This window comes from Arachis ipaensis, chromosome B9 (genome assembly GCF_059453495.1).
Source record: "Arachis ipaensis isolate K30076 ecotype BB chromosome B9, ASM5945349v1, whole genome shotgun sequence".
Lineage (NCBI taxonomy): Eukaryota > Viridiplantae > Streptophyta > Magnoliopsida > Fabales > Fabaceae > Arachis > Arachis ipaensis.
Genome location: NC_142444.1, coordinates 112,266,608 through 112,284,413, shown reverse-complemented (window position 1 = coordinate 112,284,413; position 17,806 = coordinate 112,266,608). Strand labels below are relative to the sequence as shown.

Below are 17,806 nucleotides of genomic sequence, written 5' to 3'. Positions count from 1 at the left end.
AGACTATGGAGCTTACAGGAGAATATGCAAGGGTTCCGAGGAGAGGCCAAGCTGAAGAAGAAGCACAGCATGCTCTTCCACCGCCTCTCATGCCTCAAGGGCACTACTTTCTACCTCAAGAGTATTGGTAGCAGCTAACCTCCTCCTTTGAGCAGATGCGAGTCACCCAAGATAGTCACGGCGTCCTCCTCCATCAGATTATGCCAAAGCAAGAGAGTCAGCACCATGCACTTCTCCATCTGAGACAAGATATAGGACGACTGAGAGGACCACATGGAGCACAGCCTTAGGAAGAATATGGCCACCATGATAACTGAGATGGTTGAGTTCCTTTCATTCCCATTTCCCTTTCTATATCACTTATGTTATTTTCCTATTTTCTGTTTTCTAGTATTTACTATTACTGCATGATTCCTAGTTTTCTCTTTTCTTTAGCTTTTAGTCCATTTTTAGTTTTATGTTTTTATTTTCAATGATGCCTCAGGTAATATCCTCAAGAAGTATTCAAAAAATAAATAAAAATGGTGTTTTATATTAGATGTTGAGTTTATTTTACAATTGTCTTGTCATATTGCATGTGGTGGTATATATACTTGTGGTCGTGATTGCATTAAGAGAATAATGTTTGAAGTTCCTTGAACAAGAAGAATGTTGATTCTTGAAGAACAAGAATTTAGAGAAGTGCTATGAAACTTTCAAGAATAAGCAAGAGGTTGATCCTAATAATTGAAAAGAAAAACAAGAAAAAGAGAGAAAAAGAAATAGCAAGAAAAGGAAAAATCATGATGAAAAAATAAAAAAAAAAGTAATTTGCAAAGCTCTAAGCATCAATGACTGAGACTCAAATATGTGCATGTAGTGTCTATTATCCAAGGATAGCTTAGGTGATTAGATCCGAAGGGTGCTTTATCACCCGATAACTTGGACCAACTGGTCCGGGATTGTCAATTGAAAACCCGTTACACAAACTGTAAAACCCGGTTAATTGATAAATAATTAATTGATAAATTAATATTTATTCTAAAAAGTTAAAAAAATAAATTTTATAGTTTAATATGATAGATCTAATTAAAATAAGAATTTTGACACCAATTTTAAAGAATTCGGCCCAATATTAGACCGAACGGACCGAACCGAGCGAACTGGGCCCGTATTGGGCACAAGGCCCAACCCATTCAGCCAAAACACATTAAATGAGCCATTCCTTCCTCCCTCTTTCAGCAAAACACGCTGAAGCATTAAGCCAAGAGGGGGAAGAACACTTCCATGCAACCAAACCCTCACTCCATAATCAAATTGCCATAACTTTTGATCCGGAGCTCCGATCGCTACACCGTTTGTGGCCACGTGCCCGCAGCGTCGAACTCTACAAAGCCAACAAGATTATTTTAGAGGTAAGCCACAAATTTTTCCAGTCTTCTCAGCCCTTAATTTTCGAAATTATTGAGTAAAGGTGTTGAGATTTTGAGTTCTTTGATGTTATAGGATCCAATTAGCTTGAAGAAAATGCTTAATCTTGTCTCTTTGGTTCGTGGGTATGGTAAGAATTCTCAACCCTAGTGGAATTCTTGATTTATAGTGTTTGGGTATTAAGTTGTTATGTTTGAATGTGATATTGTGGATTAGGCAGTATATATATGTATATTGGAGCTTGATTATGGTCTTAGAAGCTTGGAATGAAGTTTTGTGGCTGAAAAATCTGTTTGGGAGGTGTTGAAGTCTTGAAAGTTTGAGGAAAAGGTGAATTGGAGGTGTTCCAGGTTGAGCGGAGAATCGGTCAAGGTATGGTTTTGGTTTCTTGTATCTAAAATGTAATGTAATGTGAAAACTTAGGCTAGTGACCCTAGGATAGGAATTGAATTGTTGATTTGTTGTGGTGGATTGTGTTATTATTATGTGGTTAGTGATTATTGAAGGATGTGATGGAAGCTTGTATGTATGATATGTGTGCCTTGGTATATGCATAATGGTTAGTAAGATTGACTTGTTGTTGGTACTATGTTGATGGTACAGTTGATATTAAATTGTCATAAAAAATTGATGATGTATATTGTTTATTATTGAACTTGAAATATTGGATGTAGTTTGAATTGAATTGTTTATCTAAGATTTATGAAAGTGGGGAATTAGTAGGTTGTGGATTGTATGAGGAAGTTGATATATGGTTGATGCCGAATTGGTGATGAGCGGATATTTTATACGCTTTTTGGCATCATTTTCATATTGTTTTAGTTATGTTTTGTTTAGGTTTTACTATGATTTCATAGGTTTTAGTACAAAATTCATATTTTTGGATTCTACTTTGAGTTGTTGTGTTTTATGATGATTTCAGGTAAATTCTGGCTAAAATTAAGGAGCTTTGGCAAAGTTTGATTCAGAGGCAAGGAAAGCATAGCAGATGCTGTCAGAATCTGACCTTCGTGCACTCAAACAAGAATTTATGGAGGTACAAAGATCCAAATGACGTGCTCTCAATGATGTTATAAAGCTAACTTTCAGAGCTTTCCAGCAATATATAGTTCTTTATACTTTTCTTCGAAGGAGCCTGACCATACTGGCCGTTGAACGCCAAGGAGCTACTCCCTGGCTGGCGTTCAACGCCACAAAGGAGACCCAAAGCTGGAGTTGAATGCCAATCACCACCCTTATGGGCGTTCAACACCCACCAAGACACAAGGCAGCATCAATCACCCCTTAATGGGCATTCAATGCCCATTCCACAAAATTGGACGCCAAGCTCAGCCCAAGTATTCAACCTAAGTGGGCTCAAGGATGGATTTCGTACCTCTAGTATATTCTATCATATTTTTGTACTTCTTAGTTATTAGATTATTATATATAGGAGAAGATCACCCATGTTTAGGGTCTTCTGCCTCACTTTTACCTTTTCACGTTTTACTTTCTATAAGAGCATGGGCAACTAAACCTCCTAAGTTAGGGTTAGGAGCTCTACTGATTCTCATGGATTAATAATATTACTGTTCTATTTCAATACACGTTTGATTCCATTCTCTTGTGCATTTTGTTTCTTCATATCATGAATTGAGGATGACTGGTGTACGAAATTGTGATCCTTAACAACGGCGCCAAAAACTTGGTGCTCGGAACGTAATTCACACACTTTGTCACAACTTCACACAACTAACCAGAAAATGCACTAGGTCGTCCAAGTAATAAACCTTACGTGAGTAAGGGTCGATCCCACGCAGATTGTCGGCTTGAAGTAAGCTATGGTCACCTTGTAAATCTCAATCAGGCGGATTCAAATGGTTATGGTGAATTGATAATAAAAATATGAATAAAATATAGGATAGAGGTACTTATGTAATTCATTGGTGAGAATTTCAGATAAGCGTATGGAGATGCTTTGTTCCTTCTGATTCTCTGCTTTCCTATTGTCTTCATCCAATCCTTCATACTCCTTTCCATGGCAAGCGTTATGTAAGGCATCACTGTCGTCAATGGCTACATCCCATCCTCTCAGTGAAAATGGTCCAAAATGCGCTCTCACAGCACGGCTATTCATCTGTCGGTTCTCGATCATATTGGAATAGGATTCAGTAATCCTTTTGCGTCTGTCACTACGCCCAACACTTGCGAGTTTGAAGCTCGTCACAACCATCCCTTCCCAGATCCTACTCGAAATACCACAGACAAGGTTTAGACTTTCCGGATCTCAAAAATGGCCGCCAATAATTCTAGCCTATACCACGAAGACTCTGATCTCATGGAATGGAGGGCTCGGTTGTTAGGCGAGGCAACCATACGTCATGAACCAGGAGGCTAAGAGATACGCATTCAAGCTATCACAAGTAGAACGGAAGTCGTTGTCAGGCACGCGTTCATAGGTGAGAATGATGATGAGTGTCACAGATCATCACCTTCCTCAAGTTGAAGAACAAGTGTATATCTTAGATAAGAAATAGGCTTGAATTGAATAGAAAAATAATAGTACTTCGCATTAATTCATAAGGAACAGCAGAGCTCCACACCTTAATCTATGGTGTGTAGAAACTCTACCATTAAAAATACATAAGAACAAGGTCTAGGCATGGCCGAATGGCCAGCCCCCATAAAGGTCTAAGATAGCATAAAACTGATCAAAGATCTGATCCAAAGATGTAAATACAATAGTAAAAAGTCCTATTTATGCTAAACTAGTTACTAGGGTTACAGAGATAAGTAAATAATGCAGAAATCCACTTCTGGGGCCCACTTGGTGTGTGCTTGGGCTGAGCATTGAGCTTTACACGTGTAGAGGCTTCTCTTGGAGTTGAACGCCAGTTTGTAACCTGTTTCTGGCGTTTAACTCCACTTTGCAACCTGTTTCAGGCGTTTAACTCCAAAATAGGGCAGAAAGCTGGCGTTGAACGCCATTTTGCATCATCTAAACTCGAGCAAAGTATGGACTATTATATATTTCTGAAAATTCTTGGATGTCTAATTTTCAACGCAATTGAGAGCATGCCATTTGGACTCCTGTAGCTCCAGAAAATCCACTTTGAGTGCAGGGAGGTCAGAATCCAACAGCATCTGTAGTCCTTCTTCAACCTCTGAATCTGATTTTTGCTCAAGTCCCTCAATTTCAGCCAGAAAATACCTGAAATCACAGAAAAACACACAAACTCATAGTCAAGTCCAGAAATGTGAACTTTATTTAAAAACTAATAAAAATACACTAAAAACTAACTAAATCATACTAAAAACTATGTAAAAACAATGCCAAAAAATGTATAAATTATCCGCTCATCACAACACCAAACTTAAATTGTTGCTTGTCCCCAAGCAACTGAAAATCAAATAGGATAAAAAGAAGAGAATATACTATAAATTCCAAAATATCAATGAAACTTAGCTCCAATCAGATGAGCGGGACTTGTCGCTTTTTGCCTCTTGAATTGTTTTAGCATCTCACTTTATCCATTGAAGTTCAGAATGATTGGCATCTATAGGAACTTAGAATTTAGATAGTGTTATTGATTCTCCTAGTTCAGTATGTTGATTCTTGAACACAGCTACTTTATGAGTCTTGGTCGTGGCCCTAAGCACTTTGTTTTTCAGTATTACCACCGGATACATAAATGCCACAGACACATAACTTGGTGAACCTTTTCAGATTGTGACTCAGCTTTGCTAGAATTTCCAATTAGAGGTGTCCAGGGTTCTTAAGCACACTCTTTTTTTTTTGCTTTGGACCTTAACTTTAACCGCTCAGTCTTAAGTTTTCACTTAACACCTTCACGCCACAAGCACATGGTTAGGGACAGCTTGGTTTAGCCGCTTAGGCCAGAATTTTATTCCTTTAGGCCCTCTTATCCACTGATGCTCAAAGCCTTGGATCCTTTTTATTACCCTTGACTTTTGGTTTTAAGGGCTATTGGCTTTTTCTGGTTGCTTTTTCTTTTTCTTTTTCTTTTTCTTTTTTTTCACCATTTTTTCTTTTTTTTTTTATTTTTTTTTCCGCAAGCTTTTGTATTCACTGCTTTTTCTTGCTTCAAGAATCATTTTTATGATTTTTCAGATTATCAAATAACATGTCTCCTTTTTCATCATTCTTTCAAGAGCCAACATATTTAACATTCATAAACAACAATTTCAAAAGACATATGCACTGTTCAAGCATTCATTCAGAAAACAAAAAGTATTGTCACCACATCAAAATAATTAAACTAGTTTCAAGGATGAAATCGAAACCATGTACTTCTTGTTCTTTTGTAATTAACACATTTTTCATTTAAGAGAGGTGATGGATTCATAGGATATTCATAACTTTAAGGCATAGACACTTAGACACTAATGATCATATAGTAAAGACACAAACATAAATAAACATGAAGCATAATAAACGAAAAACAGGAAAATAAGAACAAGGAGATTAAGGAACGGGTCCACCTTAGTGAGGGTGGCGTCTTCCTCTTCTTGAAGAACCAATGGTGCTCTTGAGCTCCTCTATGTCTCTTCCTTGTCTTTGTTGTTCCTCCCTCATAGCTCTTTGATCTTCTCTAATTTCATGGAGGATGATAGAGTGCTCTTGGTGCTCCATCCTTAGTTGTCCCATGTTGGAACTTAATTCTCCTAGGGAGGTGTTGATTTGCTCCCAATAATTCTGTGGAGGAAAGTGCATCCCCTAAGGCATTTCAGGGATTTTCTGGTGAGGAATTTCTTCATACTCTTGTTGAGGCCCATGATCTCTTATTTTGCAGTCAAATGCTCTACTACTAAGCTATGGACCCTTGAGATGAATCTCTCCATCTCCCATGACTCAGAGGTAGAAGCTTTTGTCTTTCCTTTCCACTTTCTTGAGGTTTCTCTAGCCTTAGGTGCCATTAATGGTTATGGAAAAACAAAAAGCTATGATTTTACCACACCAAACTTAAAATGTTTGCTCGTCCCCGAGCAAAAGAAGAAAGGAAGTAGTAGAAGAAGAAGAAAATGGAGGAGATGGAGGTGTGTGAATGGTTCAGCCACTGGGGGTTTAAGGTGGTTATGATGTGTGAAAAGGAAGGAGTGATGGTTTGAATTTGAGTGGGTGGGTGTAGGTGGGTGTATGATGGTTTTGGAGGGGAATTGGAGGTGATTGGTGAAGGATATTTGGGGAAGAGGGTTATGAAAAGGTGTGAAGAGGAGAGAAGAAAAGGTGGGGATCCTGTGGGATCCACATATCTTGAGGGGATCCTGTGGGGTCCACAGATCCAGTTGGTCAAGGACTTAACATCCCTGCTCCAATTAGGCGTGTAAAACGCCCTTGCTGTGCAATCCTGGCGTTTAACGCCAGATAGATGCTTGTTTTTTGTGTTAAACGCCAACTTGGTGCTTGTTTATGGCGTTAAACGCCAGACAGATGCTTGTTTCTGGTGTTTAAACGCCAGAATGCTCCTCCTCCAGGGTGTCCTATTTTTAATGATATTTTTCATTCTGTTTTTGATTTTTCAGTAGTTTTTGTGACTTCACATGATCATCAACCTAATAAAACATGAAATAACAGTAAAAATAAAATGGATATAATTAACTAACATTGGGTTGCCTCCCAATAAGCGCTTCTTTAATGTCAATAGCTTGACAATGAGCTCTCATGGAGCCTCACAGATGTTCAGAGCATTGTTGGAACCTCCCAACACCAAACTTAGAGTTTGAATGTGGGGGTTCAACACCAAACTTAGAGTTTAGTTGTGGCCTCCCAACACCAAACTTAGAGTTTGACTGTGGGGGCTTTGGTTGACTCTGCAGTGAGAGAAGCTTTTCATGCTTCCTCTCCATGGTTACAGAAGGAGAACCTTGAGTCTTAAACACAAGGTAGTCCTCATTCAGTTGAAGGACCAACTCTCCTTTGTCCACATCAATCACAGCTCTTACTGTGGCTAGGAAGGGTCTTCCAAGGATGATGGATTCATCATCATCCTTCCCAGTGTCTAGGATTATGAAATCAGCAGGGATGTAAAGGCCTTCAACCTTTACTAACACGTCCTCTACTTGTCCATGAGCCTATTTTCTTGAGTTGTCTGCCATCTCTAAAGAGATTCTGGCAGCTTGCACCTCAAAGATCCCAAGATTCTCCATTACAGAGAGTGGCATTAAGTTTATTCCTGACCCCAGGTCACACAGAGCCTTCTCAAAGGTCATGGTGCCTATGTTACAGGGAATTAGGAATTTACCAGGATCCTGTTTCTTTTGAGGTAATTTCTGCCTATCCAATGCATTTAGTTCATTGGTGAGCAAGGGAGGTTCATCTTACCAAGTCTCATTACCAAATAATTTGGCATTTAACTTCATGATTGCACCAAGGTACTTAGCAACTTGTTCTTCAGTAACATCTTCATTCTCTTCAGAAGAAGAATACTCATCAGAGCTCATGAAGGGCAGAAGGAGGTTTAATGGAATCTCTATGGTCTCTAGATGAGCCTCAAATTCCTTTGGTTCCTCAAAGGGATACTCCTTATTGGTCAGAGGACGTCCCATGAGATCTTCCTCATTGGGATTCACGTCCCCCTCCTCCCTTGTAGGTTCAGCCATGATGGTCAAATCAATGGCCTTGCACTCTCTCTTTGGATTTTCTTCTGTATTACTTGGGAGAGTACTGGAAGGAGTTTCAGTGACCCTTTTACTCAGCTGACCCACTTGTGCCTCCAAATTTCTAATGGAGGACCTTGTTTCATTCATGAAACTGAAAGTGGCCTTAGATAGATCAGAGACTATATTTGCTAAGCTAGATGGATTCTGCTCAGAATTCTCTGTCTGTTGCTGAGTGAATGATGGAAAAGGCTTGCTATTGCTAAACCTGTTTCTTCCACCATTATTAAAGCCTTGTTGAGGCTTTTGCTGATCCTTCCATGAGAAATTTGGGTGATTTCTCCATGAGAGATTATAGGTGTTTCCATAGGGTTCCCCCATGTAATTCACCTCTGCTATTGCAGGGTTCTCAGGATCATAAGCTTCTTCTTCAGAAGATGCCTCTATAATACTGTTGGATGATTCCTTCAATCCATTCAGACTCTGAGAGATCATATTGACTTGCTGAGTCAATATTTTGTTCTGAGCCAATATGGTATTCAGAGTATCAATTTCAAGAACTCCCTTCCTCTGAGGCGTCCCATTATTCACAGGATTCCTTTCAGAAGTGTACATGAACTGGTTATTTGCAACCATGTCAATGAGTTCTTGAGCTTCTGTAGGTGTTTTCTTTAGGTGAATGGATCCACCTACAAAATGGTCCAATGACATCTTTGATAACTCAGATAGACCATTATAGAATATATCCAGGATGGTCCATTCTGAAAGCATGTCAGAAGGACATTTTTTTGTCAGTTCCTTATATCTCTCCCAAGCTTCATAGAGGGATTCACCTTCTTTCTGTTTTAAGGTTTGAACATCCACTCTAAGCTTGCTAAGCTTTTGAGGAGGAAAGAACTTGGCTAAGAAAGTCGTGACCAGCTTATCCCAAGAGTTCAGGCTATCTTTAGGTTGAGAGTCCAACCATATTCTAGCTCTGTCTCTTACAGCAAACGGGAAAAGCATAAGCCTATAGACTTCGGAGTCAACCCCATTGGTCTTAACAGTATCATAGATCTGCAAGAATTCAGTTAAGAACTGAAAAGGATCTTCTGATGGAAGTCCATGAAACTTGCAATTCTGTTGCATCAGAGAAACTAATTGAGGCTTTAGCTCAAAATTGTTTGCTCCAATGGCAGGGATTGAGATGCTTCTTCCATGTAAATTAGAATTTGGTGCAGTAAAGTCACCAAGCATCTTCCTTGCATTGTTATTATTTTCGGCCATGTCTCCTTCTTTTTCGAAAATTTCTGTCAAATTTTCTCCAGAGAGTTGTGCTTTAGCTTCCCTTAGCTTCCTCTTCAGAGTCCTTTCAGGTTCAGGATCAGCTTCAACAAGAATGTTCTTATCCTTGTTCTTGCTCATATGAAAAAGAAGAAAATAGAGAAGAAAATATGGAATCCTCTATGTCACAGTATAGAGATTCCTTTATGTGAGTAGAAGAAGAAAAGAAATTCGAACACAGAAAGAGGGAGAGGATTCGGATTTTTAAGAAGAAGAGAAGTGTTAGTAGATAAATAAATAATTAGAAGGAGATGAGAGAATGAATTTCGAAAATAAAAAATATTTTTGTTTTTAATTTAAAATTATAATTAAAATCCGAAAATTAAAAAAAAAAGAAAAAAGAAATTGAATTAAAAGTTAAAACAATTAGTTAATTAAAAAGGAATTTTGAAAAAGAGGAAGGTGATTTTTGAAAATTAGAGAGAGAATTAGTTAGGTAGTTTTGAAAAGGATATGATTGAAATAGTAAATTTTTAAAATCAAACAAAAAGTTAAGTAGTTAATTGAAAAAGATTTGAAAATCAATTTTTGAAAAGATAAGGAGTTAGAAAAGATTTTGAAATTGATTTTGAAAAAGATGTGATTGAAACTTATTTAGAAAAAGATTTGAAAAAAAAATTTAAAAAAATTTGATTTTGAAAATTAAAGTTGATTACTTGACTAACAAAAAACTAAAAAGATATGATTTAAAATTTAAAGATTGAACCTTTCTTACTAGGCAAGTAACAAACTTAAAAATTTTTTAATCAATCATATTAATTGTTAGCATTAATTTCGAAAATATGAAATGGAGATAAGAAAAAGATTTTAAAAATAAATTTTGAATTTTTCGAAATAAATAAAAAAATGAAAAAGATTTGATTTTTGAAAAAGATTTGAAAAAGATAGAATTTTTTAAATTGAAAATTTGATTTGACTCATAAGAAACAACTAGATTTTAAAAATTTTTGAAAAAGTCAACTCAAATATTCGAATTTTATGAGAAGAAAAAGGGAAAGATGTTTTTTTGATTTTTGAATTTTTAATAATGAAAAAGAAAAACAACAAAAAGACTCAAACACATGAAAATTATGAATCACAACACATGATGCATGCAAGAACACTTTGAATGTCAAGATGAACACTAAGAACACTTTGAATGTCAAGATGAACACCAAGAACTTATTTTTGAAAAATTTTTAAGAAAAGAAAAACATGCAAGACACCAAACTTAAAAATTTTTATTCTCTAGACACTAATAATTCAAGAATGCATATGAAAAACAAGAAAAGACACTAAACAAGAAATTTTAAAGATCAAACAAGAAGACTTACTAAGAACAACTTAAAGATCATGAAGAACACCATGCATGAATTTTCGAAAAATGCAAGAAAGAGATGAACATGCAATTGACACCAAACTTATGACTTGACACTAGATTCAAGCAAGAAACATCGAAAAAAAAAATTTTTTTGGTTTTATGATTTTATTAAATTTTTTTGGATTTTTCGAAAATTATTTTGAAAAGGAAAATAAGGATTTCAAAAATTTTTAATAGGAATTCCAGGAATCTTGCAATGTTAGTCTAAAGCTCTAGTCCAGGAATTAGACATGGCTTACTAGCCAGCCAAGCCTTCAGTGAAAGCTCCGGTCCAAAACACTAGACATGGCCAATGGCCAACCAAGCTTTAGCATATAAATCAGACATACAACAGCTGATACTTCATCCAACTTCATTCTATGCTGATAAGTGGAAGCCCCAGTCCAAATGAATTAGACATGGCATTGCAGCCAGCCAGGCTTCAACATGCTTCATGAAACTCTAGAATTCATTCTTAAAAATTCTGAAGAACATAAATTAAATTTTTTTTGAAAATTTGTCAAAATTAAAAAAAATAAAAACAAAAAGCTTAAAATTAAAAATAAAATTACCTAATCTGAGCAACAAGATGAACCGTCAGTTGTCCAAACTCGAATAATCCCCGGCAACGACGCCAAAAACTTGGTGCACAAAATTGTGATCCTTAACAACGGCGCCAAAAACTTGGTGCTCGGAACGTAATTCACACACTTTGTCACAACTTCGCACAACTAACCAGAAAGTGCACTGGGTCGTTCAAGTAATAAACCTTACGTGAGTAAGGGTCGATCCCACGGAGATTGTCGGCTTGAAGCAAGCTATGGTCACCTTGTAAATCTCAGTTAGTCGGATTCAAATGGTTATGGTGAATTGATAATAAAAATATGAATAAAATATAGGATAGAGGTACTTATGTAATTCATTGGTGAGAATTTCAGATAAGCGTATGGAGATGCTTTGTTCCTTCTGATTCTCTGCTTTCCTATTGTCTTCATCCAATCCTTCATACTCCTTTCCATGGCAAGCGTTATGTAAGGCATCACTGTCGTCAATGGCTACATCCCATCCTCTCAGTGAAAATGGTCCAAAATGCGCTCTCACAGCACAGCTATTCATCTGTCGGTTCTCGATCATACTGGAATAGGATTCAGTAATCCTTTTGCGTTTGTCACTGCGCCCAGCACTCGCAAGTTTGAAGCTCGTCACAGCCATCCCTTCCCAGATCCTACTCGGAATACCACAGAAAAGGTTTAAACTTTCCGGATCTCAAGAATGGCCGTCAATAATTCTAGCCTATACCACGAAGACTCTGATCTCATGGAATGGAGGGCTCGGTTGTCAGGCGAGGCAACCATGCGTCATGAACTAGGAGGCTAAGAGATACACACTCAAGCTATCGCAAGTAGAACGGAAGTGGTTGTCAGGCACGCGTTCATAGGTGAGAATGATGATGAGTGTCACAGATCATCACCTTCCTCAAGTTGAAGAAGAAGTGTATATCTTAGATAATAAATAGGCTTGAATTGAATAGAAAAACAATAGTACTTCGCATTAATTCATGAGTAACAGCAGAGCTCCACACCTTAATCTATGGTGTGTAGAAACTCTACCGTTAAAAATACATAAGAACAAGGTCTAGGCATGGCCGAATGGCCAGCCCCCATAAAGGTCTAAGATAGCATAAAACTGATCAAAGATCTTATCCAAAGATGTAAATACAATAGTAAAAAGTCCTATTTATGCTAAACTAGTTACTAGGGTTACAGAGATAAGTAAATGATGCAGAAATCTACTTCCGGGGCCCACTTGGTGTGTGCTTGGGCTGAGCATTGAGCTTTACACGTGTAGAGGCTTCTCTTGGAGTTGAACACCAGTTTGTAACCTGTTTCTGGCGTTTAACTCCACTTTGCAACCTGTTTCTGGCGTTTAACTCCAGAATAGGGCAGAAAGCTGGCGTTGAACGCCAGTTTCCATCGTCTAAACTGGGACAAAGTATAGACTATTATATATTTCTGGAAAGCTCTAGATGTCTACTTTCCAACGCAATTGAGAGTGTGCCATTTGGACTTCTGTAGCTCCAGAAAATCCACTTTGAGTGCAGGGAGGTCAGAATCCAACAGCATCTGCAGTCTTTCTTCAACCTCTAAATCTGATTTTTGCTCAAGTCCCTCAATTTCAGCCAGAAAATACCTGAAATCACAGAAAAATACACAAACTCATATTAAAGTCTAGAAATGTGAATTTTATTTAAAAACTAATAAAAATATACTAAAAACTAACTAAATCATATTAAAAACTATCTAAAAACAATGCCAAAAAGCGTATAAATTATCCGCTCATCAATGACCCGTGATAATCATCCTTGTTCTACATGGGTTTCGTATGAGTCCTGCCCAGATAGCATTGAACTACAAGCTAGAGAATGCACTGCGAATTCCAAAAGCGTGTTTGGGCGACCTTAGATATGTGACATATAATCCCGTTGACCGTGGGTTACTAAAATTTCTGTGGCGTCAAGGCTAGATTATGAGAAGCAGCGTTCCCTGATCCAGAAGATCTGACCTTGTCTGTGGCATTTTGAGTAGGATCGCGAAGGGAAGTGGATTGCTTAGGTCTTCACCTTCGACTATAGCGGGAAGCCATGAGTTAACTTGATAAGGATGCTACATGAGTTGCTCGGATATGGTGGACTGCTATGGTTCAGAAGAGACTAACTTGATGAGGATGCTAGATGAGTTAGTCAGTTACAACTGTCATTGAATGATTCATTCATTGTTGAAGTAAACAGTAAGAAAAGTTAATCCAGAAAGAATACGCATCTCTGAAGCCTTAACCAATTATCCATCATTGCTTTTACACTAATCTAGTATTTTGTTCTTTACTATTTCGTTTATGCTTTCAAACAAACAACCATCTTTTCTAATTGCCTGACTAAGATTTACAAGGTAGCCATTAGTTGCTCAATTCGACAATCTTTGTGGGATAATTCGACCCTCACTCACCTAAGGTATTACTTGGACGACCCGGTGCACTTGCCAGTTCAGTTGTCCAGAGTTCAATTTTGCGCACCAAGTTTTTGGCGCCGTTGCCGAGGATTGTTCTGAGATTGACAAACTACCAGACTATCTTGTTGCTTAGATTAGATACTTTTTAAGGTTTGCTTGCTCTTTTGTCTGTGTCTTTTGTTTTCTTTTTCAAAACCTTTTCTTTTCTTTGGTTATCTTTTTATTTGTTTGAGTCTTGTGTCAGTTTTTAAGTTTGGTGTCCCTTCTTGTGTTCATCTTTTCTTTAAAATTTTTGAATTTGTTCTTGAGTGTTTTTCTTGGTATTCGAATTATTCTTGGTAATTTTTCTTGTTTGATCTTAAAAATTTTAAATTTGGTGTTTTCTTGTGTTTTTCTTTCAAATTATCGAAAATTGGTGTCCTTGGATCTTAAATTTTTAAGTTTTGTGTCTCTTAGTTGTTTTTCTTTTTTCCTTAAATTTCAAAAATAAAAAAAAGTTCTTTTATTTTTCTTTAAATTTTTGAAAATCTTGCTATCTTATCTTATCTTGATTTAAAAATTTTAAGTTTGGTGTTTTCTTGTTAGTAAAGTTTAAATTTTGAATTTCAAATCTTATCTTTTCAAATCTTTATCTTATCTTTCTCTATCTTTCTTTGAATTTCAAAAATCCTATCTTATATTACTTTAAATTCAAATTTTAAAATTTAATTTCAAAAATTCAAAATTTAAAATTCGAAATTCAAATTTCAAAATCAAATCTTTTTCAAAAATCAAATTTCAAATCTTATCTTTACAAATCCTTTTCAAATCTTTATCATATCTTCTTACTTTAAGTCATTCCTATCTTATCTTCTTTTTTTTTTAAACTTTTAAATTTCAAATCTTTACTTTCTTTTAAAATTAAATTTCAAAATCAAATCTTCTAAATTGTTTTCAAATCTTGTTAGTTGGTTAGTCACTTGTTTTATCTTATTTTAATTTTGAAAGTTTGGTATCTCTCTAATTCTTCTTTCTCTCTTTTCTATTTTCGAAAACTTTCTACCTCTTTCTCCCTCTCTTTTTTTGAAAATTCTTACCTCTTTCTCTCTGAGGAGGAGTTGACAACAAGTAAGAGCACGCATTCCAGAGGAAACCTCACAGAACTTTTCGAACAAGAAGCTAAAAACACAAGCATGGCAGTCAACCCTAATGGTGGAGGAGACGCAAAGAAGGTCCTAGGTGACTTCACTGCACCGACTTCTGACTTCTATGGAAGAAGCATCTCTATACCTGCCATTGGTGCAAATAGCTTTGAGCTGAAGCCTCAACTGGTCACTTTAGTTCAGCAGAACTGCCAGTTTCATGGACTTCTACAGGAAGATTCCAACAGATTCATCTTTGATTTCTTGCAGATCTGTAATACTGTCAAGACTAATGGAGTGGATCCAGAAATTTACAAGCTTATGCTTTTCCCCTTTGCTGTAAAGGACAAAGCTAGGTTATGGTTGGATTCTCAGCCTAAGAAAAGCCTAGACTCTTGGAAAAAGGTGGTTAATGCATTCTTGATGAAGTTCTTTCTACCTCAGAAGCTGATCAAGCTTAGGGTGGAAGTTCATACCTTCAGGCAGAAAGAGGGTGAATCCCTCTATGAAGCCTGGGAGCAGTACAAGCAATTGATCAGAAAGTGCCCTCCTAACATGATTTCATACTAGACCATGTTAGATATCTTCTATGATGGTCTTTCTGAGATGTCCAAGATGGCATTTGAGCACTCTGCTGGTGGTTCACTCCACTTGAAGAAAATGCCTGAAGAGGCACAGGAACTCATTGACATGGTTGCTAACAACCAATTCATGTACACTTTTGAGAGGAACCCTGTAAACACTAGGGTAGCTTATAAAAGAGAAGTCCTAGAGATTGACACCCTAAATGCCATATTGGCTCAAAACAAGATCATGACCTAACAGGTCAACATGATTTATCAGCATTTAACTGGATCACAAGCTGCAGCTGACAGCACTCAAGAAGCCTCCTATGAAGGAGATACATATGATCTAGATCAACCCATGATGGATGAGGTTAACTATTTGGAAAATCCTAATAATGAGCCCTATGGAAACACCTACAACTCATCATGTAGGAATCATCCCAACTTTTCCTAGAGGGATCAACAGAAGCCTCAGCAAGGCTTCAATAACAATCAAGGTGAAAAGAACCAGAATAGGTTTAATAATAAACCATTCCCATCTTCTCAACAACAGATGGAGACTCCTAGGCAGAGCCTCTCTGACCTAGCCACTATAGTCTCCAATCTCTCTAAAACCATTCATAGTTTCATTACTAAAACAAGATCCTCCATAAGGAATCTGGAGGTACAGATTGGTCAACTGAGTGAGAAAATCCTGAGACTCCTCATAACACTCTTCCTAGTAACACTAAAGTAAACTCAAGAGAAGAGTGCAAGGCCATCACTGTAGAAGTTGAGGCCGAAGATGAAGTAGAGAACCTGGCGTTAAACGCCAGCAAAGAAGTAGTTGGGCGTTCAACGCCCAAGAAGGAGCAATTATTGGCATTGAACGCCAACAATAGAGTAGAGGCTGGGTATTCAACGCCCAAAGAGGGATAACTCCTGGAATTGAACGCCACAATAGGAGTAGCTGGGCGTTCAACGCCTACTAAGGATCCCCTTATTGAAGAATTAAAAGAAACCAGAACTCATGAGGAGACCATAGAGGTTCCCTTAAATACCTGGTTGAAGATTATAGAATTTGAAGAATACTCCTTCTCTGATGAGGAAGAAGAAACTAGGGAAGAGCAAGTTGCTCGATACCTAGGAATTCTGATAAACCTGAATGCCAAATTATTTGGAACAGAGACATTGGAGGAAGAACCTCCAGTGCTCACCAAGGAGCTCAATGCCTTGGTTTAGAAGAAACTACCTCAGAAGCTGCCGGATCCCGGACGCTTCTTAATTCCTGCACCATAGGGATAATTACTTTTGAAAAGGCTTTATGTGACCTAGCGTTAAGCATAAACCTCATGCCTCTCTCTGTAATGGAGAGGCTGGGAATCTTTGACGCGCAAGCTGCCAAGATCTCATTAAAGATGGCAGACAAGTCACTGAAAAAGGCATATGGCCTGATAGATGATGTTTTAGTGAAGGTTGAAGACTTTTACATCCCTGTAGACTTCATCATCTTAGATACTAGAGAGGACGATGATGAATCCATCATCCTTGAAAGACCTTTCCTGGCTACAACCAATGCCATAATTGATGTGGCAAAGGGAGAACTAGTCCCGCAATTATGGGAGGATCACATCTTGTTCAAGATGCCCAAACCTAACTCCTCCTCTAAGGGAGAGACAACTGTTCAACACTTAGTGTTCCAACCCTCTCTCTCAGTGCAGAGTTCAGAGTTCTATAGAGTCCCCAAACCCCAAATCTAAGTTTGGTGTTGTGAAACCATCCACAAGCACTGAGAATAAGGAAGAAGAAAGTACCTAAAGGCTGGAGGGATAAGAAAATCTCCACTAAAGGCCTCTCACCTGGCATGAGAGTTTTCTTCACAGACAGCCCAGTGATTCCGCACAATGTGAACAAGGTCCTGTCTTAAGAACACATGGAACTCAGCCATGAGAGCACAGGGAAGAAGTTCACTGTAAGGGATGACATTCTGAGCCCCTATCCGTCTCCGTAAAGGAGCTAACCGTCAAGCTAGTGACGTTAAAGAAGCGTTTGTTGGGAGGAAACCCAACCATAACTAGAGTCTTCCTGTTTTTCCTTAAGTTTATTTATCTAATAGTAGTTTATTTTTTAATTGTTCTTTAAGTTGTGATCATGTGCAGTAGTCAGAACAGAGACAGAGACGTTCAGAGATGGAAGCAGAACACCCTGAAGTACACTACTTGCTAGCGTTTAACGCCAGACAAGAAGGCAAGAGGGGCGTTCAACGCCCCAATTGGGTGAGGAAGCTGGCGTTTAACGCCGGCCAGGGAGCAGAGGCTGGGCGTTGAACGCCCAAGAAGGAGCAAGAAGCTGGCGTTAAACGCCAACCAAGGAGCAGAGGTTGGATGTTCAACGCCAACAAGGGGGCAGGGAATTCAAATTCCCTAGCCCCTTAGGATCAGTGGGTCCCAAAGATTCTCCACCTAC

General features: G+C 37.8%; 2 non-coding genes across 2 annotated transcripts; one reads left to right on the top strand and one right to left on the bottom strand.

Moving 5' to 3' along the window:
* Nucleotides 1-8,772: 8,772 nt before the first annotated feature.
* LOC148545933 (small nucleolar RNA R71) lies at nucleotides 8,773-8,880 on the top strand. Its single transcript, XR_015901833.1, has one exon. It is a non-coding gene; the product is annotated as a small nucleolar RNA R71 (small nucleolar RNA).
* Nucleotides 8,881-15,248: 6,368 nt separating this feature from the next.
* On the bottom strand, nucleotides 15,249-15,357 carry LOC148545932 (small nucleolar RNA R71). The gene has a single exon (XR_015900330.1). It is a non-coding gene; the product is annotated as a small nucleolar RNA R71 (small nucleolar RNA).
* Between the last annotated feature and the right edge of the window lie 2,449 nt (nucleotides 15,358-17,806).